Raw genomic sequence first — 26,540 nt, 5'->3', positions numbered from 1 at the left:
TTCTTTCTCCTGATAACGACGTCCTCCTGAGTAGTCCCCGCCCGGACATCTGAATGGGGGACTATTTTACCTCCGGAATATTTTACCCAAGATAACGCCATCATCATTTGACCATACAGTAAAGCTGCATTCCCTCGGGAAAAATTACGGCTGTAGTTTCCCCTTGCTTTCAGCCGTTCGCAGTACCAGCAGAGCAAGGCCATTTTGGTTAATGTTGCAAGGCCAGATCAGTCAATCATCCAGAATGCTGCCCCTGCAACTACTGAAAAGGCTGCTGCCCCTCTTCAGGAACCACACGTTTGTCTGGCCTCTCAACAGATACCCCTCCGTTGTGGTTGCACCTACGGTACGGCTATCTGTGTCGCTGAGGCACGCAAGCCTCCCCGCCAACGGCAGTCTTGGTTCATGGGGGTAGGATTATTGAAAATGTACCTTTCGACCTCCTTAACTTAATATGGCCTATCGTACGAGACTACTTTCTGTGGTATAAAATTATTATATTGTACCGCAGAAAGTAGTCTCGTACGATAGGCCATATTGAGTTAAGGAGGTCGAAAGGTACATTTTCATTTTCTGTTAACGCTAATACATTAGTGTAAAAACAGTCTTACCTGAAGAAAAAACAAAACGGTGGTCTACCTCCCTAAGCACTCACTTGGTTGACTCAAGACTGGTGTGAGTGCATGTGACGGCTGTGACACTTCTACTGACGCACACTAACAAGTAATACGTGAACGATTTGTTGTGTAAACCTGCCCCTGTATCAAAGTTTACCCGGACAACACTAATGTATGTTTGCCCAAGAGCTAAAATGGAGGCCTCGAAGTCAGGAACGGACATATTCCGCCACACAATAGTGCTGAAACCAAAGGACTCTTTTTTAATTGTGCTAGAAACGTCACGCTTGATGTTCATCTGCAAGTTACGATTGTGCACTTTGCAGGGATTATAAAATAGCACGACCCTACAGGTCGCAGGGCTTTGTGGGATGCTCGCGGAAATACCAGTGAAATTAAGTGCTAGCCTGGAACGCTTTTAACTTTACAGTCAACATCTTGTTGCCTTATGATCGCAGGCACTAGAAGCTACAAGTGCAGTGTGTTCAAATGAGTGTGAATTCCTAAGGGACCAAACTGGTGAGGTCATCGGTCCTTAGACTTACACACCACTTAAACTGACTTATGCTAAGAACAACACGCACACCCATGCCCGAGGGAGAACTCGAACCTCCGACGGGAGGGGCGTGCAGAGTGTCCTTAAACATTTAATCGAGCATGTTGATGAATAATAGTGTGTTTGTGTGATTTAATTCATCGCAGCCTCATTTGAGTGTTATGTAAAGTCTTGAAGTAACACGCTTCATTCTTTTTTAAATGCATCAAAGGAGCATCATGTGTTACTTTAACTTAGCTAGGCATCATACACTGAAGAGCCAAAAAAACTGGTACGCCTAATATCATGTAGAGCCCCCGCGAGCACGCGGAAATGCCGCAACACGAGGTGGCATGGACTCGACTAATGTCTGAAGTAGTGCTGGAGGGAATTGACGCCATGAATCCTGCAGGGCAGTCCATAAATCCGTAAGAGTACGAGGGGATGGAGATCTCTTCCGGACAGCACGTTACCAAGACATCCCAGATATGCTCAATAATGTTTGTTTAAACTCAGAAGAGTGTTCCTGGAGCCACTCTGCAGCAATTTTGGACTGCGGGGTGTCGCATTTTCCTGCTGGAATTGTCCAAGTCCGTCGGAATGCACAGTGGACATGAATGGATGCAGATAATCAGACAGGATTCTTACGTTCGTGTCACCTGTCAGAGTCGTATCTAGACATATCATGGGTTATATATCACTCCAACTACACACGCCCCACACCATTACAGAGCCCGCACCAGCTTGAACAGTCCCCTGCTGACATGCAGGGTCCATGGATTCATGATGTTGTCTCCATACCCGTAAACGTCCATCCGTTCGAAACAATTTGAAACGAGACTCGTCCGACCGGGTAAGATGTTTCCAGTCATTAACAGTCCAATGTCGGTGATGACAGGCCCAGGCGAGGCATAAAGCTTTGTATCATTGGGCAGTTATCAAGGGTACACGATTGGACCTTTGGCACCGAAAACCCATATCAATGATGTTTCATTGAAGAGTTCGGGCGCTGACACTTGTTGATGGCCCAGCATTGAAATCTGCAGCAATTTGTGGTAGGGTTGTACTTCTGTCACATTGAATGATTCTCTTCAGTAATAGTTAGTCCCGTTCCTGCAGGCACTTTTTCCAGCCGTAGCGACGCCAGAGATTTGATATTTTACCGGATTCCTGATATTCAAGGTACACTCAGAAAATGGTCGTACGGGAAAATCAGCACTTCATCACTACCTAGGAGATGCCAGTCCCATCGCCGACTATAAAACCACGTTAAAATTCAGTTAAATCTTGATAATCTGCCATTGTAGTAGCAGTAACCGATGATCTAAGAATTGCGTCAGACACTTGTTGTCTTATATAGGCGTTGCCGACCGCAGCGCCTTATTCCGCCTGTTTACATATCTCTGTTTTTGAATACGCATGCCTATACCGGTTTCTTTGGCGCTTGAGTGTATTATTTCTTTGCGGTGCTAGGTAATTGTAATACAATGTCGCCGGCCGCGGTGGTCTCGCGGTTCTAGGCGCTCAGTCAGGAACCGCGCGACTGCTACGGTCGCAGGTTCGAATCCTGCCTCGGGCATGGATGTGTGTGATGTCCTTAGGTTAGTTAGGTTTAATTAGTTCTAAGTTCTAGGGGACTGATGACCACAGATGTTAAGTCCCATAGTGCTCAGAGCCATTTGAACCATTTGAATACAATGTCCGAGGGGTGAGTGAAACATCTGCCGGCTTACCCGTCTATGGGAGAAATGAATTAGTACTACGTGAAGAAAACTTTTCTTCCGTATGTGTAGTGTGTCTGTTGTGAATCAGTGCCGTGTGAATAACTTATTATTACTATTACTATCGTTATTGTCATATGCATCAGCTGAAACAACAAAATCATTTTACATACTAAACCAAGAAATACTTTTGTGCACCTGTTTACACTATACAGGACGCTCCAAGAGGAATGGTCAGTTTTCAGTGATATGACAGGAACGCACATTTGAAGCAAAAACCTTCATATGGACATACGCCCTATTCCGAGTGGTTTCTGGGATAGAACACACTTAATGTATATTACTATTTACTATAAATTGTCAGGTTTAGATACATGTACAAGTGTTAGTAAATATTACAACACGCGTTTTACGAAGTGCCAATTGAAAAATACGTATTTTTAACGCATTCATGTCTAAGCTTTATCGTACACGTCACATTACAGATGTTGTATAGTTCACAATAAATGTTTGAATATCCCACCGTCAACTTTAATGTATTTGTGCACTCATAAGAGAAGATGTGTTGCGTGTCTCAATGTCTCTGCACATTCCCTAATGAGGGCAGCAGCGTCCATGATTCCACCAAGCAGTTCATCTCGTGTATTCACCTTTCGTTGTACACCGCAGACTTCATCCAACCCCCTTAAATTAAAAATCAGTGGTGTAATGTCTGGTGATTTGTGATGCTACTTATTTGTGCGACTAGGGAGTTGCGGTTGAGATGTTGCCTCACACGTCTGGTAATATGGGGAGGGTCTTCGTCATACTGGAAGTACATTGCACTCCACCTGGCCAAAGGAACGTCCTTAAGGTGTTCAAAAAAACTAATTTTCCAAAAATGCAAGTAATTCTGTCCCGCCACTCGTTTTTGTAAAGTGAATGGATCTATCAACATGTTACCGGTCATCCCGTAGCAAACATTGATCGAAAAACGAACTTAGCGTACAGCTTTTACTGCGACCACCGATAATTATTACGTGCGTTGTTGATTCCATTCCGTGTAAACCTGGCTTCAACAGTGAATAGTATTAATGGAAGCAAATTAACTATTGACGAAATTCAAGTCGTGTAGCACTGTCGATAGTGAACACGCTGTGTGTGAAATGGGCACGAGTTTTCCGTATGTCACGTCCGCCATAGTTGTGTTCGTGGGACACATATGTGCAGAGTGTCGCCGTGTAATGGTAGTAGGACTACACTGCACCTTTCCAGTAATGTGTTGCTGTTCCTGCATATGTTGAACTACATACTCAAATGAAAAATGGGAACTTGGAAGAATACCTGTTTCAAGCAATCTGCTGAAAACTGTGGTAAACACTCTACGATTAGGAATTCAACGTATCGGAAAGCGCCAACGGTATTCTTTGACAGTAACATGAGAATTATCATAGTAGAAGCCATAAACTTAAATTATATCTGCATATTCTTCAGTAGGGTAGATGTATGGCATTTTAGCCGGCGCGTATACAACTGCAGTTAACCGATGCTTCTGTCTGATACTCTCAATCGCTTGTACTACTTGGCTCACAACATACCACAGGGAACTGCGCGTTCACCGGCCTAGTTTAATGGCAGAAAGACATCCCGAGCAAAAAGTTTAAAAGCAGTGAGTTAAACTGGACCAGAATAAAAAGTCAAAGAGATTGCGTTGGTAACACACATACGTGTGCGACAGTAGCGCATAAGCAAATGTAAATTAAATTTGTTCTGTTTCGGAAACCATTCGCAATAGGGCATACGTCTATATGAAGTTTTTTGCATCAAATGAGCGTCCCCGTCATATCCCTGAATGCTGATCTTTCCTCCTGGGTCACCCTGTATAAACATTCAGCAGCGCTGACTATAGACTAATGTCTGACGACTCAATCCAGTGGAGTCCCTCGTTAGAAATTCGCTCACGATGCAGCTCATTGTCTGAATATAAATAGTCACATGTTCTGCCAGTGTAAAGTTCCTATTTGTGCATGTTGTATTTGCACATACATTCTCCAGTTCTGAATCTATTGAGCTGGTGAAGGCCTAGAACTTTAACTGTTGTGTCGTCAAGCGAATAAGATAGTGGTTCCAGGTTCCCGTGGTTTTCCACTCACGTTTTCATTCATCGTCCCAGTTGAACCTAGTGGAGAGCATTTGAACTCTTTCACATGCTGGTCTTCAGGATTTGAGGCGTTTCCTAGGCAGTGAGAGTAAATCACCGCGAAGAGGGATTGATTCATTTTTTAGAAACTTGCCGACAAAGGTTGTAGAGAGCCGCATTTCCACGAAGGTGAGCTGAACAGATGTTCCATAGTATTGGTAGCAACCATGTAGGTTTATATCTGACTGTCTCACTAACGGTCTTCATAGCTGCACTCTAAAGAACGTCAACTTTCTTCACACGAGCGCTGCAGAACCAAACTGGTGCGCAATATTATGCTTCAGAGTATACTAAAGGGATGCTCTGCAGAGAGATGATATATTTGCTTCCCATATACTACCTGCCACTCATGTTTGTACCTTCTTAGCTGTGAATAACTGAAGAGTGCTTAAACAGTGCAGTGCTGTGTGTCCCGTCTTTGTCGAGATCGTAAGAGAGTTATACAGTCTTGGACAAGGTAATCAGTGGCAACGTTATTGGAGGGCCCACCGTGACATTGGTTTCAGTTGATGTATAGAAACTACTGAAGAAGTAAATCGCGATATGTGTACGAGGGTTTGAATCCTGCACCTAGCAAGTATGAGTTGGCTACAGAGGTTAACAGTCAATACTCATATATGGGTGATACCGCTAATACGAGGTGTGGCTAGAAAAAAACCGGACTAGTACTGGTGAAACAATAAAACGAATGCAATAAGGCTGAAAGTCACGTGGCCTGTCACGTGACTCTCGCTCCGCCTACTGCTCGAGTTTCATCTGCCTCCTGCACTCAGTCTGCCCGTGGCGTCTGTTTTAAGTAGTTGACGTTTTGTCTGTGCGTCGGAAAATGTTGAGTGTACAGAAAGAACAGCGTGTTAACATCAAATTTTGTTTCAAACTAGGAAAATCTGCAAGTGAAACGTTTGTAATGTTACAACAAGTGTACGGCGATGATTTTTTATCGCGAACACAAGTGTCTGAGTGGTTTAAACGATTTAAAGATGGCCGCGAAGACACCAGTGATGACACTCGCACTGGCAGACCATTGTCAGCAAAAACTGATGCAAACATTGAAAAAATCGGTAAACTTGTTCGACAAGATCGCCGTTTAACAATCAGAGCAGTGTCTGAGTTAACAGGAGTTTCCAGGATGTCAGAACAAATCATTCTTCGGCGTTCCTTCTGTTCAATTGTGAGACACTTTGGAACCATTTTTGAACACACTTTGTTCATGTTGAAACTTTCATGAAGAATCTGCCTAACACTTTCCTTGTCAACTCCTGTTAACTCAGACACTGCTCTGATTGTTAAACGGCGATCTTGTCGAACAAGTTTACCGATTTTTTCAATGTGTGCATCAGTTTTTGCTGACAATGGTCTGCCAGTGCGAGTGTCATCACTGGTGTCTTCGCGGCCATCTTTAAATCGTTTAAACCACTCAGACACTTGTGTTCGCGATAAAAAATCATCGCCGTACACTTGTTGTAACATTACAAACGTTTCACTTGCAGATTTTCCTAGTTTGAAACAAAATTTGATGTTAACACGCTGTTCTTTCTGTACACTCAACATTTTCCGACGCACAGACAAAACGTCAACTACTTAAAACAGACGCCACGGGCAGACTGAGTGCAGGAGGCAGATGAAACTCGAGCAGTAGGCGGAGCGTGAGTCACGTGACAGGCCACGTGACTTTCAGCCTTATTGCATTCGTTTTATTGTTTCACCAGTACTAGTCCGGTTTTTTTCTAGCCACACCTCGTAGTCATCAGATGCTTTTTCTCTGGTGTTTCGGGAAATATCTGCAATTTCACTTTCGCAATGTGTAGCTGGAGTCATCCCAAACAAATACCGCTCATCGCATCCCTCATGTGACGCCCAGTTGCGACGGAAGCGACGGTTTGTGTCCCGTTAAAAACACACTGATTTTTAATACGGAATTTTACTTGCCCATTCGAAAGAGCGATCGCAGTTTAGTCTAGTGCGATGTTGATTTTATCGATATGTATTAACAAAGACAGAATGGCTTACCTCAAGGCAGTGTGCTCGTCCGTGTGCTTTTCATTGTTTACACTAATGACCAGCCCATAACGGAAAATTCCAGGCTTCTCATCTATGCTGACGATACTGCAGTGGCTGCTCAAGGAAAGACGTTTGAAGAAGCAGAGGAAAAGTTGACTTCTGCGCTAGATACGCTTGGCTCCTACTACAAAGCCAATCATCTAAAGCCAAATCCCAACAAGACTCAGGTGTGCGCATTTCACTTGAAGAATAGAGAAGCTCGGCGGGAACTGGACGTTACATGGCAAGGCAAACAGCTGGAGCATTGTTCAACACCAGTATATCAGGGTGTTACCCTTGACCGAACTCTGTCCTTCAAGAAACATTGCCATAACACCAGGCTGAAAGTTAGTTCACGGAATAACATCTTGAGGAAGCTCACATCCACCGCCTGGGGAGCAAGTCCTCCCGTCCTGAGAATTTCGTCTCTTGCTTTGTGTGTGTCCGCTGCAGAGTATGCTTCACCCATGTGATGTGCATCCACTCACACCAAACAGGTTGATATTGCAATCAATGAGACCGTCCGAATCTTGTCGGGATGTATGAAGCCAACTCCGGTCGATAAAATGTACCCGATTGTTGGAATAGCTCCCCCCACTATTAGAAGGGCTGTTCCTGCTGATGTAGAGAGGGCTAAGCAAACTTATGTTCCCCGACATCCACTGCATGATCATCAGGCTGTAGTCCGTCGACTGAAGTCGAGAAAGAGCTTCATCGCCAGGACTCAACCACTAGAGGGAACATCAGAGTCTAACCGCATCAACAGGTGGAAGAGCAAGCAAACCACCAGATATCCCTGTGAAGGAAGAGCTAGCTCCAGGAAATGACTTGCCCTACCCTATTTGGAGATCGCTCAGTCGTCTTAGGATGGGTGTTCCTATTTGCAAGACCAACATGCGAAAATGGGGCATTCTTCCAGCTGATGGAGGTAGATCCTGCGAGTGCGGTGCAGCAGGACCCGGCCCACCTGTTAATTTGTCCTCAACTTGAACAATCCTGCACAACACAGGACCTGATCGAGGGAAATAACAAGGCCATCGGAGTTGCTACCTTGTGGAAATGCTGACCGGACACGGAAATGAATGAGTGAACAAGCACAGTAAAACAAGATGAATAACCAGCAATCTTGCAACGACAGCGCCGCTCTGGCCCACGCTGACTGCTACCGCCACGCAGTAGCGCTGCTCAGTCGTTGCTGGAGTACTGGCCATTCATCGTGTTTCACTGTCCCTGTTAATACATACCTATAAAATAAGCATTGCACTAGACAAATTTGGAACCGCTCTATCAAATGGGCAAGTAAAATTACGTTTTAAATGTCATTTCGTTTGCAACGGGAAACAAACCAATGCTTTCCGATGTCATATGAGGCACGTGATGACTGATTTTTATTTGGGCTGAGTGCAGTCACACATTGCAAATACGAAACTGTAGATATCCACCGAAACACTAGAGAAAATGCACCTGTCGACTCTTAGAGACACACTGTATTTTGAAACTTCCTGGCAGATTAAAACTGTGTGCCGGACCGAGACTCGAACTCGGGACCTTTGCCTTTCGCGGGCAAGTGCTCTACCAACTGAGCTACCCAAGGACTCACGACCCGTGCTCACAAATTCAATTCTGCCAGTACCTTGTCTCCTACCGTCCCGAGTTCGAGTCTCGGTCCGGCACACAGTTTTAATCTGGCAGGAAGTTTCATATCAACGCACACTCCGTTGCAGAGTGAAAATCTCAGTCTGGAAACATCCCCCGGCTGTGGCTAAGCCATGTCTCCGTAATATCATTTCCTCCAGGAGTGCTAGTTCTGCAAGGTTTGCAGAAGAGCTTCTGTGAAGTTTGGAAAGTAGGAGACTGCCAGGAATTTTCATATCAGCGCACACTCCTCTGCAGAGTGAAAATCTCATTCTGGACACTGTATGTTATCTGTTGGCTTGATCAGTTTCGATATGTATGTCGTCCTCAGTAGCCCATATTGCACCCCAGAGGCTGCACCAGTCTGTAGTAGGTTCGTTAATCTCTACAGGTCTCCTAGTAGAAAATATGATTCTACTACAGACTATGTTGATCAGACTGGGCGAAGCTTACCAATTAGATTTAACGAACATTTAGGTACACCTCCCCAAATAAATCAGCAATAACAATTCACATTAACGACACAGCGAATGCCTTTGTAAATACAGATAATAATCTAACAATATTTAATAAACTTAACAAAAGTCACAAAATAGATAATTTGAAGATAGAAAATTTTCATTTTCAACAGAAAACATGGACAGAATACGTTCAAAGCCGAAGTTGAAGCTGTCTCAATAAACTTTTCTAGAAGTTTCTGAAGAATACTAGATGACAGACAGTAACTTGTTACTTTTATCTCGTCTTTAGTGATTGTATTTGGGAAGTCAGAACTCAATTCCCAACCCATCAAACCGATTCATTGTCAAATAAATGTATATAAGCTTTTTGTTTAAAAAGGCTTCGTTTATATGAGAAAGTTCTAAAGATGTAAACAACTATGTGCGTGTCACCTATAGCTTTGATTCGATGCTATATTTCTACGAGGGGCGTTCAGAAAGTAAGCTCCGATCGGTCGCGAAATGGAAACGACTATGAAAATCCGATAAAGCTTTGCACAGATGTGTTGGGTAGTGTCTCTAGTATAACCCCAGTTAGCATCACGTCGCTCTTCTCATTTCTGAGCTCGCAGTGAGTGCGTAAAGATGTCTAGAAAATAGTGTCTGCCGCCAAGTACGAGGGCCTGGTGAGAAATTTCGCCTTAAGCTATGCAGCTAACATTACATAACTGTCGTTCTGTTTCTTCTTCAAGACAATTCTCAGCCGCATTCTGCAGGGGCAATGAAGATGCTCCTGCATCGTTTTCAAATGGAAATGTGAGATTACCCACAATACAGTCCGCAATTGTCTCCCCCTGAGTTTCATCTCTGGTCACATGAACCGCTGTCTTTGAAGACAACATTTTGACACAGACAACGAGGTGTAGGCCAGCGTGGAGAATTGGCGGAAAGCACTGGCGGCTGCCTTCTATGATGAGGCTATTGAAAAGTTGGTACAACGCTATGACAAAAGTCTAAGTCAGAACGGCGACTACGTAGAGAAGTAGCTGAAAGGTGTAGCTAATTGTTACAAGTAAAACATTTCTGATGTTCACTGTGGTTTCAATTTGGCAATCAATCGGAGCTTACTTTCTGAACAGGCCTTGTATATCAGAGCCATGTATGGACTGTTTTCGTTTTGCGGTTACGTGCGACAGTCAGTGGTACAAATTTGTGTATACACGGTATCTCAGAGGGAATGGTCAATATTCAGGAATAAGACAGGAACGATCGCTTGAAGCAAAAATCTTCATATAGACATATACCACATTCTGATTGGTTTCCGAGGTAGAAAACACTTAATGTACACGTATATTGTTATTTATTTTCTGTATTATTCGTACATTGTCAAGTTTACATATGCACACATGAACAACAGTTAGTAGACTCTATAACATGCGTTTTACAAACTATCATTTGAAAAACACATTTTTTAATACATTCGCATCTAAGCGGGATTGTATGCGTCATATTACAGCTGTTGTATAGTTCAGGATAAATGTTTGAATATTCCACCGTCAACTTGAATGCATTTGTGCACTCTTGGAGATCATGTTGTGTTGCTTGTCTCATTGTCTCTGTGCGTTTCCTAATGAGGGCAGCAGCGTCGATGATGCAACTTAGTGGGTCATCTCGCGTGTTCACTTTTCTTTTGTACACTTCACACAGTCAGCTCCACAAGAAAGTGTACGCCGTTACCTGTGAAATAAGAGACACTATTATAAATATACGTTTACATGAAAATACATGTTATCATTAATTGCACAGTTGCCTAATAGTTAAACTAATCGCTGCCATTAACGATCATAGCTTGGCACATTTTTGACATGCATTTCGCGAGATTTTCTGCATATTCTCTCTGTAACGATCTCCATATCGTCCTGATTTTGTGACAGCTGCTTCAAAGTGTATATTGGCTTTCCTTTAAGCTTCATCTTAATATACGACCAAACATTTTCGATCGGATTTGCATTCGCAGGCATTGCAGGCCACTCCATCGTGGACACTCCATTATCTTGTTTTCACGCTGTTCAGAGACGGTTGCGATGTTTCTGATCATTATCCTCTTGAAGCACCCAGTTTGCCTCGTTCGAATCATTTGACAAATACTGCATATTTTTCAGCGTTTAAATTGGCTGTAAATAATTCGAAAAAACAGAACATTCAAGCCTCACGCTGTTTATCCAAACATTGTGCAAAAACTCCTAGATTACAGATTCGAGACCACTACCAGAGATGTGCCGGCCGCAGTGGGCGAGCGGTTCTAGGCGCTTCAGTCTGGAACCGCGCGACCGCTACGGTCGCAGGTTCGAATCCTGCCTCGGGCATAGATGTGTGTGATGTCCTTAGGTTAGTTAGCTTTAAGTAGCTCTAAGTTCTAGGGGACTGATGACCTCAGATGTTAAGTCCCATAGTGCTCAGAGCACATTTGAACTATCAGAGATGTCGCTGCGGACGGTACATTTAAACTTATGCCGTACACTTTCTTGTGGAACTGACTGTACTTCATCCAACCCCCTTAAGCAAATATCTAATGACGTAAGGTCTGACGATCTTGATGGGCAGTTAATTGTAGTACAACGATCAATTAGGCGATCATGGTAAGTGTGGCTGAGATGTTCCCTCACACGTCAGGTAAAATGAGGAGTGGGTCCGTTGTGTTGAAAGCACCGGGGCGTGCTGAAAATTAAGACTTCGAATTTTTATGTAAAAACTCTTAAAGCTTTTTAAATAAAACAAATGTTGTTTACATTCTATGTCTTTATTTTTCATACCTACATATTCGCAGCCTTCTGCCACTATAAAACTATGAATTGTAGCGTGTAACATGGCAGTGTTTAATGTAACTATGTCGGTGTGTCAGAAACAGCGTGCTGTAATCGAGTTTCGAATTCAAAGCGTTCTTCCAAACATGGAGCACCCTCATGAAAATGCCAGACCACACACGAGTACTGCAGCATCTGCGATAATCCGATGCCTTGTGTTCATTGTCATCGATCATCCTCCATACGGCCCCGACTTGTTGCCATCCGATATTCATCTGTTTTCAAAACTTAAAGAACATCTCTGAGGGTTTCACTTTGATAGTGATGAAGCGGTGCAAGCAGAGGTGAGATTATGTGTCCGTCAACCAAGTCGAACATTCTAAAGTGACGTAGAAACTGGTCTCTCGTTGGCAGAAGTGGTTTGTTGCCAGGGTGACTTTAAAAAAAAAGTAAGTATGTATATATGAAGAATAAACATGTGGAACGTGAATAAAGTTGTTTTATTTAAAAAGTTTTAAGTGATTTCACATAAAAAAATCGGATGAATTACGTTTCAGCACGCCATCGTACATGGCAGTACGCGAGGCGAAAGGAACATCCTCAAGGTGATCAGCAGATGAATTTTCCAAAAAAATGCAAGTAATTCTGTCCCGTCATTCGCTCTTCTAAAATGAGGGGACCTAACAACATGTTATTGATTACACAGTACTGATCGAAAAACAAAGTTGGAAATTGGTTTCCAAGGTGGCGTGTGGATTTTCTCCGACCATTCGATGATATTGCGTGTGTTGTCTTTTCTATTCCGTGTAAACGTAATATCATCAATAAATAATATTAATGGAAGCAAATCGCGATTGTCGTTTAATCAGTGTAAAAATTCAAGTTGTGGAGCATTGTCGCCAATGCTAAGACTATGAACACGCTGCATGTGAAATGGTACAAGTTTTCCACATGTAATGTTTGTCATACACGTATTCGTGGGACACTGATACGTGTACATAATCGTCGTATGCTGGTAGTAAGACTATGCTGCACCTTTTCAGCAGTGTGCTATGGGAACTTGGAGGAATACCTGTTTCACCCAGTGTGCTGAAAACTCTGGTACACGCTCTACGGTCAGGAATTCGACGTGTCGAGAAGCGCCGACGGTATTCTTCAATTAGCAGCAGGAGCACTACCATCGTAGAAGGCGAAAACAAATGCCATATCTGCATATTCTTCCTTAGCGAAGAAGTGTGGTATTTTAATCAGCGCGTGTACAAACACAGCCAACAGATGCTTCTCTCTGATACACTCTTAGTTGCTTTCACTACTTCACTCATAACACACCATGGACAACCGTGAGTTCAACGAGCTATTTTAATAACAGAAAGACATCCCGAGCATAGAGATTGAAAGCAAGGAGGTAGCTTGAGCTAGAATAAGATGTCAAAGGGGTTGGTTGAGGAAGACACACACGTGTGTGTGGGTGTGCCACTAGCCCAAAACAAATGTACGTTACGTGTTTCTATCTCGAAGCCATTCGGAATGAAACATATGCCAATATGAAGTTTTTTGCTTCAAATGGCTCTGAGTACTATGGGACTTAACATCTCAGGTCATCAGTCCCCTAGAACTTAGAACTACTTAAACCTAACTAACCTAACGACATCACACACATCCATGCCCGAGGCAGGATTCGAACCTGCGACCGTAGCGGTCGCGCGGTTCCAGACTGAAGCGCCAAGAGCCGCTCGGCCACTCCGGCCGGCTTGCTTCAAATGAGCGTTCCTGTCGTATCACCGAATATGGACCATTCGTCCTAGGACACCCTTTACAATGACCTGCAGAGTAATTTTGACTGTAACTTCTTGTAAGTAGATTTTTTTTAATACGTGACTTCAGTATCAAGACATCAAATAACTAACTAGTAGTCGTGGAAGAAAAGAAAAAGTACTGACACAGATAATTATTTTAATTTGTCCGTTGTATCAAACAGACGCAGTTCGCAAATGGTACTACAACGCATACTAAATAAAGCAATAAAACGTTTGTATCCTACAGCAAAGAGGAGTTACTCGGGGCTGAAGACAGTTTCGTAGAAGTTTTCAGATTGTGGGTTGTCACTAATGACAAGTAATAATAATTCCGCTTTCTCGTTTTCTTTGGTAAGCTTTAAGGTCACGTCGACTACTGAATGACTGGGCGGAGCTTTGTCCTAAAATAATGATAATAGCTAAAGGTAGCCTGGCTGAGATAGTATGTGAACCTAGCTCCCCCTTCCTCACGGTGCTAGACCCAAAAGTGACAATCACTGCCCTCTTCTCAACATCAAAGTTTCTCAAACACTACCAGATATAAGTAGAGGCTTAAAACTTAGCACAACTGATTAAGGGGCTCCGGAACGCCCTATACTTGCAATGTTAAAATAACGCTTATAAATTACATCTTTCCTCACAAAGTATTTGAGGTAGGAAGTTCAACTTTTTACAGATTATTTATTGGAATATGGGCTACAAGTTAACACAGGGATTTTACAAAATTTTAGTTCAGTTATTAAAGATGATTTTTTTTTTCAATTGTAATAAATTCACAACATTTTTTTGCAATTTTTTATTTATATATTCAAAAATATACAGTTTTTTGGAAAAAGGCTGTGTTAAATTATGCAGAAGGTACTGTGTAACATTTACTGAAAGTTTGAAACAATTATGTTTGGAAGATCCTTAGAAAACATGTAATTAGTACGAGAAAATAAAAGTTTTGGGAATCGAGCGACAAAGATTGGATTAACTTTTTAGTGCATTCCAGGTCCATAGGATGGATTATCTTCATCCTCTGCAAACTCCTCCTCCAGCTTCCTCTTGTTCCTCCTCCTGTTTACTCTTGCTTGTATTTCTAGACTCTTTACAGCCCTATCTGCAGCCCGAAGGCGTTCCTTGTCTAAAGCAAGCATCGCTCGTACCATGTTAGAACCTATCTTCATTCCCATATTTCTAAATACCTTGCACCTTACAATGTTGCCATCATTGAAAGTCGCAACAGCATCATACACACCAAAGTGAAGTGTTTCTATTCCAACAAATACAGTCTTGGGGATTCTCGACCATATAACACTATTTACACTTTCATTAGGGTTTTGAATTTTTCCGTGAATACACTTTTTCAACAGTTCAGGTGCTGCTATGTCTCTGAAAATAGCTTTTATCACCTCCATTATTGCATGAGGCAGACTATGCTTATGAGTGTACACTTCACCAGTTAGCAATCCTTTGTCATATTTACACCAACTGTCTTCTTCTCTGGGACACAAGCTATGTTGGGGATTTTCATCGTGTTTATTGTTTACAGTAATAACACATACTTTTGGCTTTCCAACATTTCTCCTTTTCTTAAAAGCCTTCAGAGGATTTCTAATAACTTTACTTTTACTCATTATTATACTTCAACAAAACAGAGACTCAAGAAACAGAATTAATTACGAATCTTTTCGAGATAACGACAGAGTAAATAAACATGAAACAATCGACAATCACACCAGCGATATATATTGAACCATCACAGGTTAGCCACAACACATACTTTATCTCACATCACTAAAATGTACCTGATGAACACGGACGTTAATAATAACACCATTTGACAGCAGTTTAACAGCGCCACAGTGGGTCACGCCCATGTAAAACACATTTCAAAAAAAAATTTAAAAATAGTTGTAGTCTTCGGAATTGAATAAATTATATATCTATTAAAAGGTAATAGTCTGCAGATTCAGAAAACGCAAAAAAGTAAAAATTGAACTTTTCATGATTTCGAGCCTTTCCGGAGCCCCTTAAGATTGCCTATTATGCCAGCGGCGTACAGGCGCCTCTCTCAAAACATTCGCTTAAGACTAGAAATTTGCAGTTTGATCGGCCCGAAGTTTGATTTCTCGGGATTAATAAAAGCGTGATGCTGCGCCATTAAGCCGATGGTATCATCGAAACGGTGGAGATTATGGACCTCAAACAACACGAAAACATTAGCAAGACAAAACCTGACGAGTTAGCTAGACCTCCACGGGTTTAGGAGACTTTGAACGGGGTTGTTCGTATTATTAACACCTTCAGTCATAATAAGAACTTGAAAATATCGTACTATAGGGGGGAAAATAGGGGTTTTCATTAGGGAAATTGATGTAAATATCGACTGCGCAGGTATTAAAAAATATTTTCATAACACATTCATTAGCTCCAACTGTCACCTTCCAAACTAACCTAGACCTTAGGCAGTGCTAGAGTTTAACCTGTAACCAGAAAAAATTTTGCGACAGTGATGGCATTGGTCGAAGCAGAAGGGCAGTGGAATACACTCGCCATGCCCATAGGGCTACTTAGGCTTAAGAAACAACATGGTCTAAACCACCGTTCACAAAAACTAATAGATGTACTGTAAACAAAACATATAAACCGTATCTACAACTGAAACATGCAAACAAAAACATCGTAGATAGCACCTAAGTAACGTATGACGTCACAAGTCAAAAACTGCACTAATTCTGTGCAATCATTACTGATGTTCCAACTCTTAAGGCAAGAAAATAAATGGATATATTTCAGTTTATTTTTAAAATTGGATGTTTAGGAGACATGTACGATACAATGGTGTGAGAGAACGAAATATTTCAATAGGCTGAGAGAAATATAGACACCTACGTCATAATTACCGGATTGCTAATATGTTCTGTCGTATATGAGCTTTTATTACATTGTTTACGAAGTGCTGTAAATTGTTTAAGTTCTAGGATGATAGTAAATGAACAATCAACCCAAGGAACTTTTAGTGATTGTTACTAACAATAGGAAGAGAAAAAATTAATAGAAGTATGTTGCCTCTTCCTTCAGATAATCTGCTAGATCTCATCCAGTCTTAAGAATTGAGTGTGTGTAAGAGCAGAAAGCTGTTTCCATGGTAAGAGACAATGATCATAGCACACCTCTTTCTGTCTCTTTTAGGTATTACATCTATAGATATGGAGGTCATAGAAACGTAGCATTACGTTACTTGAGAAAATGGGCTTAAAGAATCTTCTGTGATCTTGTTACAGGAACCATCATGGCATCAGCATGATCTTGTATAGAGGAATTACAGGAAACGTAACCCAAGGTGGACAGGTCAGTATCTGAAGTCAGCTTATGTTCCGCACGAGTCCAGTATCTTAACTACTGCACCACATCCTTCGGCGTGCGTTCTTTTCTTAAGCGGCGTTATGAACGCGTTCTTCTTCCGTACGGATGTAATTTTAACTTCACAGACAGGCGCTTATGTAGCGAAGGGAAGCCCTTGTGCCACTATCAGCTTCCGCTTCCTGCGCGTGGGCGTCGTATCAGTCGAACGTAACTTCGGCGCGTAGCGCGAACTCAAAAGCGCGAGAATTAATTGTTGTTCTCTCCTCTAGACGCACATAGAAACTTTTCACACATTGAATCCACTTTAACTAAAATAATCAGATCATGCTCAAGATCATCCAGCCATTGAATTACGAGACAGAAACGGAAAAGGATAAATGCTAAAGCTCTTATACTTTTCTTAATTATTTAAAGCAATATCTTAACTTTTTATCATTTTGTAAAACATTTCAGCGCTGTACTACAATTTCTCCGAAACGTTTAGTGAAATTTAAGCGGTAACAACTTTAACTTCCACGTGTGTTATTTGTAATAAGAAAATTATCTAGAACAAATAACTATATGGCAAGAGAAGAATATTCTTGCGTTTACTCGTGTGGAAGAAATAAGTTTACTGCAAAATACCTATAATGGTTGTATCACTCGTAGTTGTGTTTCGCCGTGTCTGTCGGGCGTTTGAGAAGCGCGCGGTTAGTCTTTCGCCTGTTAACTGACAAATGAGAAACGACCTCGACTAAGCGTACACCAGAAGTTACAGGTGTTTGCACGCAAACCCGCGAAGTTTGGTAAGAGTAAACTTTGCGGTAGTCGATATTACGGAGTTAATCAGATAAGCCTAAACTGTGTTTCTGGTGCTTAGCTAACGGGTAGCTCAAGGTGCAGGTGGGGGGGTAGTTCCGCTGGGCGGAACAGCCGAGCAGAGGCTGTGCTGCCTCGTGCCTGCTCATTGCTGTGATCGCCTCCTCAGCGATCACATCACGGCCGTTCCTTTGGTAAGTGCTCCAAACTGTATTTCTTTGAGGAACGCACATGCTTCTTCACATCGTGAAAATAATCTGAGCGCATTTCTTAATGTCGCACACCGTTTAAAACTAATTTAGTCCATCGAAAGCTTTTTTGGTTCTTATTTGTTAATGTGATGGTTTACTCATTGTGTTTGTTTATTTTGCACGAGATTCGTTCGATATTATGTGAGCTGTTTCTCTAAAGAATATGTGTCTGGTTTTCATAAACATACGTTTTAATGTACATTTTCTGGGTCGTTAATACAAAAAATTGATAGATTGTGATTAAAGGCTATGACGCCGAGCTGTCATAAAGAGGCTTTCTGAGCGACTATTGTCTTGTTTTGTTGTTAATTATAACCGCTGGTGTATTGTATTTCTCGGCAACAGGTGGCAGGATTTCGTCGCAGCTTTGTAGATCTTAAAAATGGTTTTAACATACTCTTATAGAAATTTCTAACAATATAGATACGAAGAAAGAGTTTAACGTACACTCCAGCCCGGGATTTTTGTATTTCTGAGTAGACAGTTCTATAAAGCGTTTTGTTATAATGTGAGTGACCAACAAAGAATGTTTTTGCCGTCAGGAGGGTTTCAGAACTACACAAATACAATTAATCTTCCATATTTTTCTCTCGAATATCATTTGATTTTCGGTATTACTTTATGCAAATTGTTTTATCATTGTGATAAGGTATTGGTTATGACATTTTCAACGGGTCTTTATAATCTCAGTTGATCTGAAATTTAGACATTATCTCGAAAATATGTAAGTCCGATGTTTCTTGTTTCACTAAATGAGGGAAACAATGATAGGCTCTAAGACTTTTGGCTATAATAGAATTAGTAATTATAATTGTTCAAATGGAATGTGAATTTGCATTACTATTTGTTCAGTGTTCTAAATTTAATATATCTCCATTTTCTCCTCATTTATGTACTGATTTATACAACAAAAGCTCATCACATACATTTCATTCTCGACAATAAAGCAATACGTAAAAGGTATGGAAACTAAAGCACGCTGTTCTTCCGATGGCAGGCCTAGCTAGGAAAGGCAGTGGAACGTGAGAAGAATTTCTGTGTGTGCCGGGCTCTTGGAGTATATGGAAGTAACCCTAGCTGCATCGGTGTTCACTAACAATAAGCCTCCATTTTTAAGGAAGTGCAATTAATTAACTCCAGGTTAGCCCTGTCTAACTAGATGCTGACAGACTAATGATTAACTTATTTAATTTACTGCAGAAAGTTGGGAAATATGCTTTCACTATTTAGCTTAGAAAAGAATTGAAGCGAAATGGGCGTCGTTTAATTCCATGGAACTATGTACACCTACAAAGCATTATTAAAACGGAAGTACAGTTCGCTGCTTGTCTTCGAAAAGTAGATGTAGCTAATTTTATTACTTTTTGTATGCTAACTACAACAAATTGTCTAAATATTTCGTACCTTCCGTTATCGCATCTGTACTCCTTCGGTGCCCGTAACGACTCCCTGTTACATATGCCCCTCAGTCTTTGCATATCTTATATAAAATGAAGTTCTTTCTTTCTGTATTCTAGCAGTAGTATATCTTTTTCGCCCGGCCGTCGCATGTTTCGCATCACGTGCAAACGTAGATTCGGTTATTAGAATCTCGTAGAAAAAACTTTAGCAACTGTTGCTGTCCCACAATGTCCATTTTGGATGTACAAAAATGTAATCTGATTTCCTCTCAGTTGTGTGAAGATATTACTCGAAAAACAGCATGTTAGCAGAATTCATACCATATTGTATTCGTGTTGCAATTTGTGTAAATTTCTTGAACTGGTATGATATGTGGGAATCGACATTAATCAAAACATTCGTACACGTAGAACAAATTAAAATTTATGGACAGATCTGTTTGTTCAGCTTACGATGTGTCATTGTAGCTACTTCTGGACAGTATTAGCAGGAGCCCCAAGGCTCTGCTCCTCGTGAAAAGCATCATCATTCTTTAGCTGACTGAAAAAACACACACTCGAGCTGCTTATTCTGAAATAATGTGATGCATGATCTCATTATTCGTGAGAGCGGACGACACAGCCTAACGGAAGACTGGTGTAGGTTCTTCTTTACGGTCCGGTATGTTCTCACGGTTATCGTTGAAAATTAAATACACTGTTCCCCATGTTGAGTAAGTGAAAATATATTTTATTTGGAGTAATTTCCTCAAAACAGTTCGTTATCTAATATATCAGCGCAGAAACTTACATATGACAACACTTCTTCCATTTACACTCTAGATTCGCAAACTAGTAATCTGGTATTACTTTTCCACATATCTGGAAGCCTTTGAAAGTTTTTGTTCCTGAAATAATTGTATTTGTCAGTGGGTTATCAAGTTAATTCTTTGTTAGTTTGGAACTGTGTGTAAGGACCCACTGTAACTATATATAGGCCGTAAAAATCAGGCCTGTTGCTTGGATCGAATTGTGGGCCATGGTTCTTACGAACTGTCCAGTCTCTATCACCGCCTCTCCTCGAACCGTGGAGGGCTTCGGCCGGTAACTGCCTTCCGCCGTCATATTTCTCATTTATGAAACTGACGTACGCGTTCTGAGCTTATGGCCTGTGTTTGTGGAATTCTGACAAATATCAGGAAAATAAATGAGCTTAAAATCTTGTGAGTTAATTTTAAAAATTTGAAAATAATTGGAGAACCATTCGTTTGGAAGAAATTGTGCAGGAATGGAAACAAGGGCAACCAACCGGTCCTGATAAACGACATTAGATAGTTCAGCGAACAAGAAATTTAAGGGTTTTGAAGCCTACTCTTGAGGAAGGATGTACTGACAGGAGCTCATAAGTTGGTGGCGTTGGTCTCTCAGAGCTTTCTAAGAGATATGAAGAGAAGAAACGTCACAGAAACCGTGTCAGGAGGAGGCTATCAGAAGAAAGTAACAGGTGGAGGCCAGTAGCCAGCTAGCGCTGTTAAGAATTTTGCTCTGTAGAGATAAGTGTGAACTATTTTATAGTTATTATATTGATAGTGAAACGTCTCGTAGGCAATTATTTCAGGGGAAATCTGACCCATCACATCTACTAGGCGTTTTCGAAGGTATGAGCGCATTTGGGATGCATAGAAGTGGAAACATGTATTAATTTCGGTCACTTGCATATACTGATACGTGATATTTCCGTCTCTATAATGACCTTCAGTAGTTCATAAACTAAATTCGATGTTTTTCGTTGACTGTGTGGCTCTTTTGATCATGATAAAACGTATGTGGCCATGGCAGAGAGTCATGCTAAGTCATAAATGATATCTTTTTATTTTGTTCAACAATGGCAATCCAATTAGAGAAACTGTGTAAATCCTAGACAGCCAACTACAACGATGAATCTGTCCTCGAACGTGATTTCTAACACTTATAGTAATCATGCGTGAATTATCAAGAATCAATTTGTGTTTCGTAACAGTAGTTCTTTTCGGATGAACTATTTTTATACACGTACTTCTTCCCGTTCACTTGTGAATATTATCGTTCAAAGCGTGATCACGATAGCGAAGAATTTTCTCACCGAAAGTAACGCGAGATTAACGTTCGCACGAAAACTGAACCCGACCGTGCGCGGGTATGGTCTTTCAAACTGTTTTCAGTTGAACATTGTAGTGTTCGTTGCCAAAGAAGGCTAGTAATATGATACTATTTCTGAGACCTAAACCTCAATAGTCTCTATATTGTAATTCGAGAATGAGAGATTCAACCTAACGTTATTATGAGAAGAGAGGTACTGATAAGGATTCGCAATTGATTGGCTTTGGTCAAGTTAATAAACGAGTATGAAGAAACGGAACGTCGCAGAAACTCAGCCAGAAAGAAGCTGTCAGGAGAAAGCGTAGAAGACAAATGCCAGTAGCGAACCAAGGTTGCCAATTTCAGTTACATTATGAAAAATAGGAACTGTGTTTGTTTTATAGCTATCTCATCACGACAGGTGAAAACCCTGTGGAAAATCGGGATCCAAACTTGGACGTCTACCTTCAGTGGAGAGCTTTCCCATCTGAGCTGTCCAGAAACTCCTCGCGAACTGACACTTTGGAGATGCCAGTGCCTCTTTCTTTACTTTCAAAACTTGTGATAATTCTGTAAGATTTCACCTCCTGGCAAAGATGGACAAAACAGTATATAATATCCCCAATTCCGACTGTGACTGTGCTGTAGAAAGTTAAATAATGGGTATGCAATGAAAGAACTGAAACAGAATTAAGTTGAAGGCTTGCTCCGATGATTTATTTGGACGAGTACTGTTCCTGAGAGGTTGGGTTTCAGATTTTAGTCTCGGTCTAGAACAAGTTTTAACGATCCATGAATTTTTTCACATTTTTTCGTACATGCGATCTGGAGCCTTACTTTCTGTTGACGAAATGGTGTGCACACCTTCTTTGACTACAGAGATGGCGTAGTAGTTCTTTGATTCGCCTTCAGGTGAATCAGGTAAAACACCACCTAAGTTAGTTCTGGAAGTAACTTGAGGCGAACACTGGAGTGGTACCATCAATAATATCATTCCTCTTTCCTTCCACAAAACTTGCTCTTCTAATTTATATTCCGTCTCTTACGATCGTGATGTCAGTGGGACTCTATCCTTCATTCCTTTTTATGTTTGTCGCACATGTTACTAACTTTTCTACAGAAATGACGACTCGGTGACAGCTGAACTTAGTCCTTCTCACTGATGTCAAGCGTAAGATTAGCCTGGCATTTTTACAGCTCGGGCTAAGAGCTCAGAATGTTTATTTATTGTGCACAGTATTTTGTCATAATACTTTTCTGATATCGTCAGTTTCTGTGAATACATTTTGGTAACTTAAGCTGATAAAACTTTAGGGTCAACTTGATGGATTTAACAATTGGACAGGCAGCACGCAATGATGCCTGGAACATACGACGAAATACTGTGTACATCAAATTAAAAAAAAATCGGCGTGAAAATTGTACATGATCATGTGGTAACTTCGGCTCTAGCAGCACCGTGGTACACACTCTAATTAATATAAAACCATATGTTCAAGCAGTCTATGTATGCTTGGGGATTACATTTCCCTATTACCTATGTGTCTTGTCTGTCTGCTAGCCAGAACATCTAGCAACACATCGCTAGTAACCAGTCCATTGGTACCACAGAAATATTATTTCGAAACTACCGTTAATAAATCTAGAAGTCCGCCTCTGAATTGCTTCGATGTCTTCCTTTAATCCCAGCCGGTGAGGACCCTAAACACTCGTGTGGTACTCAAGAATAAGTCGCACTGGCGGCCTGTATGCGGTCTCCTTTACTGATAAACCACACTTATAGCCGTAAATTGCTGCTCACCTTGTCCATCATATCGTTTGTATATATTGAGAATAAGAGCGGACCTATCACACTTTCTTGGGGCACTCCTGACGATGCCCTTGTCTCCAATGAACGCTCAGATAACATTGCGTTCTATTACTTAAGACATCTTCGGGCCACTCACATGTCTGGGAACCTATTCCGTATGCTCTTACGTTCGTTAAGTCTGTAGTGGGATACCATGTCAAATGATTGTCGTAACTCTAGAAACATGGAATCTGCCTGTTGCCCTTCATCCATAGTTCTCGATATTTGATGTGAGAAAAGGGCGAGTTGAGTTTCACACGAGCGATGGTTTCTAAAACCGCACTGACTCGTGGGAATAAGCGTTTCGGTCTCTGCGACATTGATTGTATTCGAACTCAGAATACGTTCTAGAATTCTACGGCATACCGATGTTAAGGATATTGGTCTGTAATTTTGCCGGTCGGTTCTTTTACCCTTCTAATATACGGGAGTCGCCTGCGCATTGTTATTGGGACTTAACGCTGGGTGAGCGATTCGCTATGAAGGCCAGCTAAGTAAGGGGCCAACCCCGTAGAGTACTCTTTGTAAAACTGAACTGGGATTTCATCCGGACCTGGCAAATTTCTAGTTTTCAATTCTTTCAGTTGTTTCACTACGCCAGGGATACGTATTACTGCGTCGTTCATAAGGGACTCTGTGCGATGGTCAAACGATGGTATGTTTGTACGATTCACCTCCGTGAACGATTTCTTAAACACGAAATTTAAAACTTCGGCTTTTCTTTTGCTGTCTTCAACTGCCACACCAGACTGATCATCGCCTGACTGGACGGAAGCCTTAAACCCGTTTAGCGATTGTACATAGGACCAGAAAACCCTTCTTAAACCCTTTCGGTATACACCGGGATGCTTGCTTCAGTATCGCCTCTACCCATTTTCGACTAATTTAGGAAGATTCCAATGTGTGTGTATTCAAAGGACATATACAGGTTCCACAATCTATATTTTATAGATGTGTCGTAATATTTACATAATATTTGTTAATAAATTTATGATAATACCGTGGTAACTTCGGCTCTAGCAGCACCGTGGTACACATTCTAATATAAAACCATATGTTCAAGCAGTCTATGTATGCTTGAGGATTACATTTCCCTATTACCTCTGTGTCTTGTCTGTCTGCTAGCCAGAACATCTAGCAACACATCGCTAGTAACCAGTACATTGGTACCACAGAAATATACACATCAAAAAAAGTTTTGCATCACCCCCGTTGCCAGAGCTCATGAAGATAGACGTTGACTGTGGATATTGTATCACAGACACAGTCCCTTTAACTGTTGCTCGGCCACCATTGACCAGACGTTTTCAATTGGTGAGAGATCTGGACAATGTGCTGGCCAGGGCAGTAGTCGAACATTTTCTGTATCCATAAAGTCCCGTACAGGACCTGCAACATGCGGTCGTGCATTATCCTGCTGAAATGTAGGATTTCGCAGGGATCGAATGAAGGGCAGAGCCACGGGTCGTAACACATCTGAAATGTAACGTCCACTGTTCAAAGTGCCGTCAATGCGAACAAGAGGTGACCGAGACGTGTAACCAATGGTCACCCCATTCCATCACGCCGGGTGATACGCCAGTAAGGCGATGACGAATACACGCTTCCAATGTGCGTTCACCGCAATGTCGGCAAACACGGATGCGACCATCATGATGCTGTAAACAGAACCTGGATTCATCCGAAAAAATAACGTTTTACCATTCGTGCACCGTGGTTCGTCGTTGAGTACACCATCACAGGCGCTCCTGTCTGTGATGCAGCGTCAGGGGTAACCGTAGCCACGGTCTCCGAGCTGATAGTCATTGCTGCTGCAAACGTCGTCGAACTGTTCGTGCAGATGGTTGTTGTCTTGCAAACGTCCCCATCTGTTGACTCAGGGATCGAGACGTGGCTGCTCGATCCGTTACAGCCATGCGGATAAGATGCCTGTCATCTCGACTGCCAGTGATACGAGGCCGTTGGGATCCTGTACGGCGTTCCGTATTACCCTCCTGAACCCACCGATTCCATATTCTGCTAACAGTCATTGGATCTCGACCAACGCGAGCAGCAATGTCGTGATACGATAAACCGCAATCGCGATAGGCTACAATCCTACCATTATCAAAGTCGGAAACGTGATGGTACGCATTTCTCCTCCTTACACGAGGCATCACAACAACGTTTCACCAGGCAACGCCGGTCAACTGCTGTTTGTGTATGAGAAATCGGTTGGAAACTTTCCTCATGTCAGCATGTTGTAGGTGTAGCCACCGGCGCCAACCTTGTGTGAATGCTCTGGAAAGTAAATCATTTGCATATCACAGCATCTTCTTCCTGTCGGTTAAATTTCGCGTCTGTAGCACGTCATCTTCGTGTTGTAGCTATTTTAAAGGCCAGTAGTGTGTTTTGGTCCAATCCCTGAAGATTTTAGTCAGATATTATGATTTCAAATGATGACTTATCAGTAAAGGGATGCGTGTTGGTGAAGTTTTGCAAAAGAGGGAAGCCACAGAAGGTGAATCATGAAGTCATGAAGGGGTATGGGTGGTGGTAAGTTCCTATGGGACCAAACTGCTGAGGCCATCGCTCCCTAAGCTTACACACTGCTTAATCTAACTTAAACTAACTTACGCTAAGGACAACACACACACCCATGCCCGAGGAAGGACTCGAGCCTCCAACGGGTAGAGGGGTATGGGGATGGAGTGAATTGTGCTACAAGAGCTTTGCCATTCGTCTGAATTGACATGTGGACACTACGAAAAACATAAAATTGAGAAGCACGATTACTCACAATCACCATGTTTTCCCGCTGGGCCACCTTCATCAGTCAGCAGTTCCATTAGACCGACGGCGGTTACTGGTGGTGATGGTTAGTGTTTAACGTCCCGTCGACAACGAGGTCATTAGAGACGGAGCTCATGCTCGGGTTAGGGAAGGATTGGGAAGGAAATCGGCCGTGCCCTTTCAAAGGAACCATCCCGGTATTTGCCTGAAGCGATTTAGGGAAATCACGGAAAACCTAAATCAGGATGGCTGGAG

At 41.9% G+C, this 26,540-nt stretch overlaps 1 protein-coding gene across 3 annotated transcripts in view; it reads left to right on the top strand.

The window, feature by feature from the left end:
* The first annotated feature begins 18,024 nt into the window (after positions 1–18,024).
* The window catches only part of LOC126248778 (laminin subunit beta-1), a 376,490-nt gene continuing 367,974 nt past the window's right edge, over positions 18,025–26,540 (top strand). For 2 of the 3 annotated variants that reach the window (XM_049950149.1, XM_049950148.1), the window contains exon 1: positions 18,026–18,110. The gene's annotated coding sequence lies outside the window, so the exon portion shown is untranslated. Of the gene's footprint in view, positions 18,111–26,540 lie in introns of all 3 variants that reach the window. The other variant, XM_049950147.1, reaches the window with a different exon arrangement.

This window comes from Schistocerca nitens, chromosome 3, assembly GCF_023898315.1.
Source record: "Schistocerca nitens isolate TAMUIC-IGC-003100 chromosome 3, iqSchNite1.1, whole genome shotgun sequence".
Classification (NCBI taxonomy): Eukaryota; Metazoa; Arthropoda; class Insecta; order Orthoptera; family Acrididae; genus Schistocerca; species Schistocerca nitens.
Note: the sequence above shows the minus strand (reverse complement) of the source record. Positions and strands in the feature narration are given on the sequence as shown.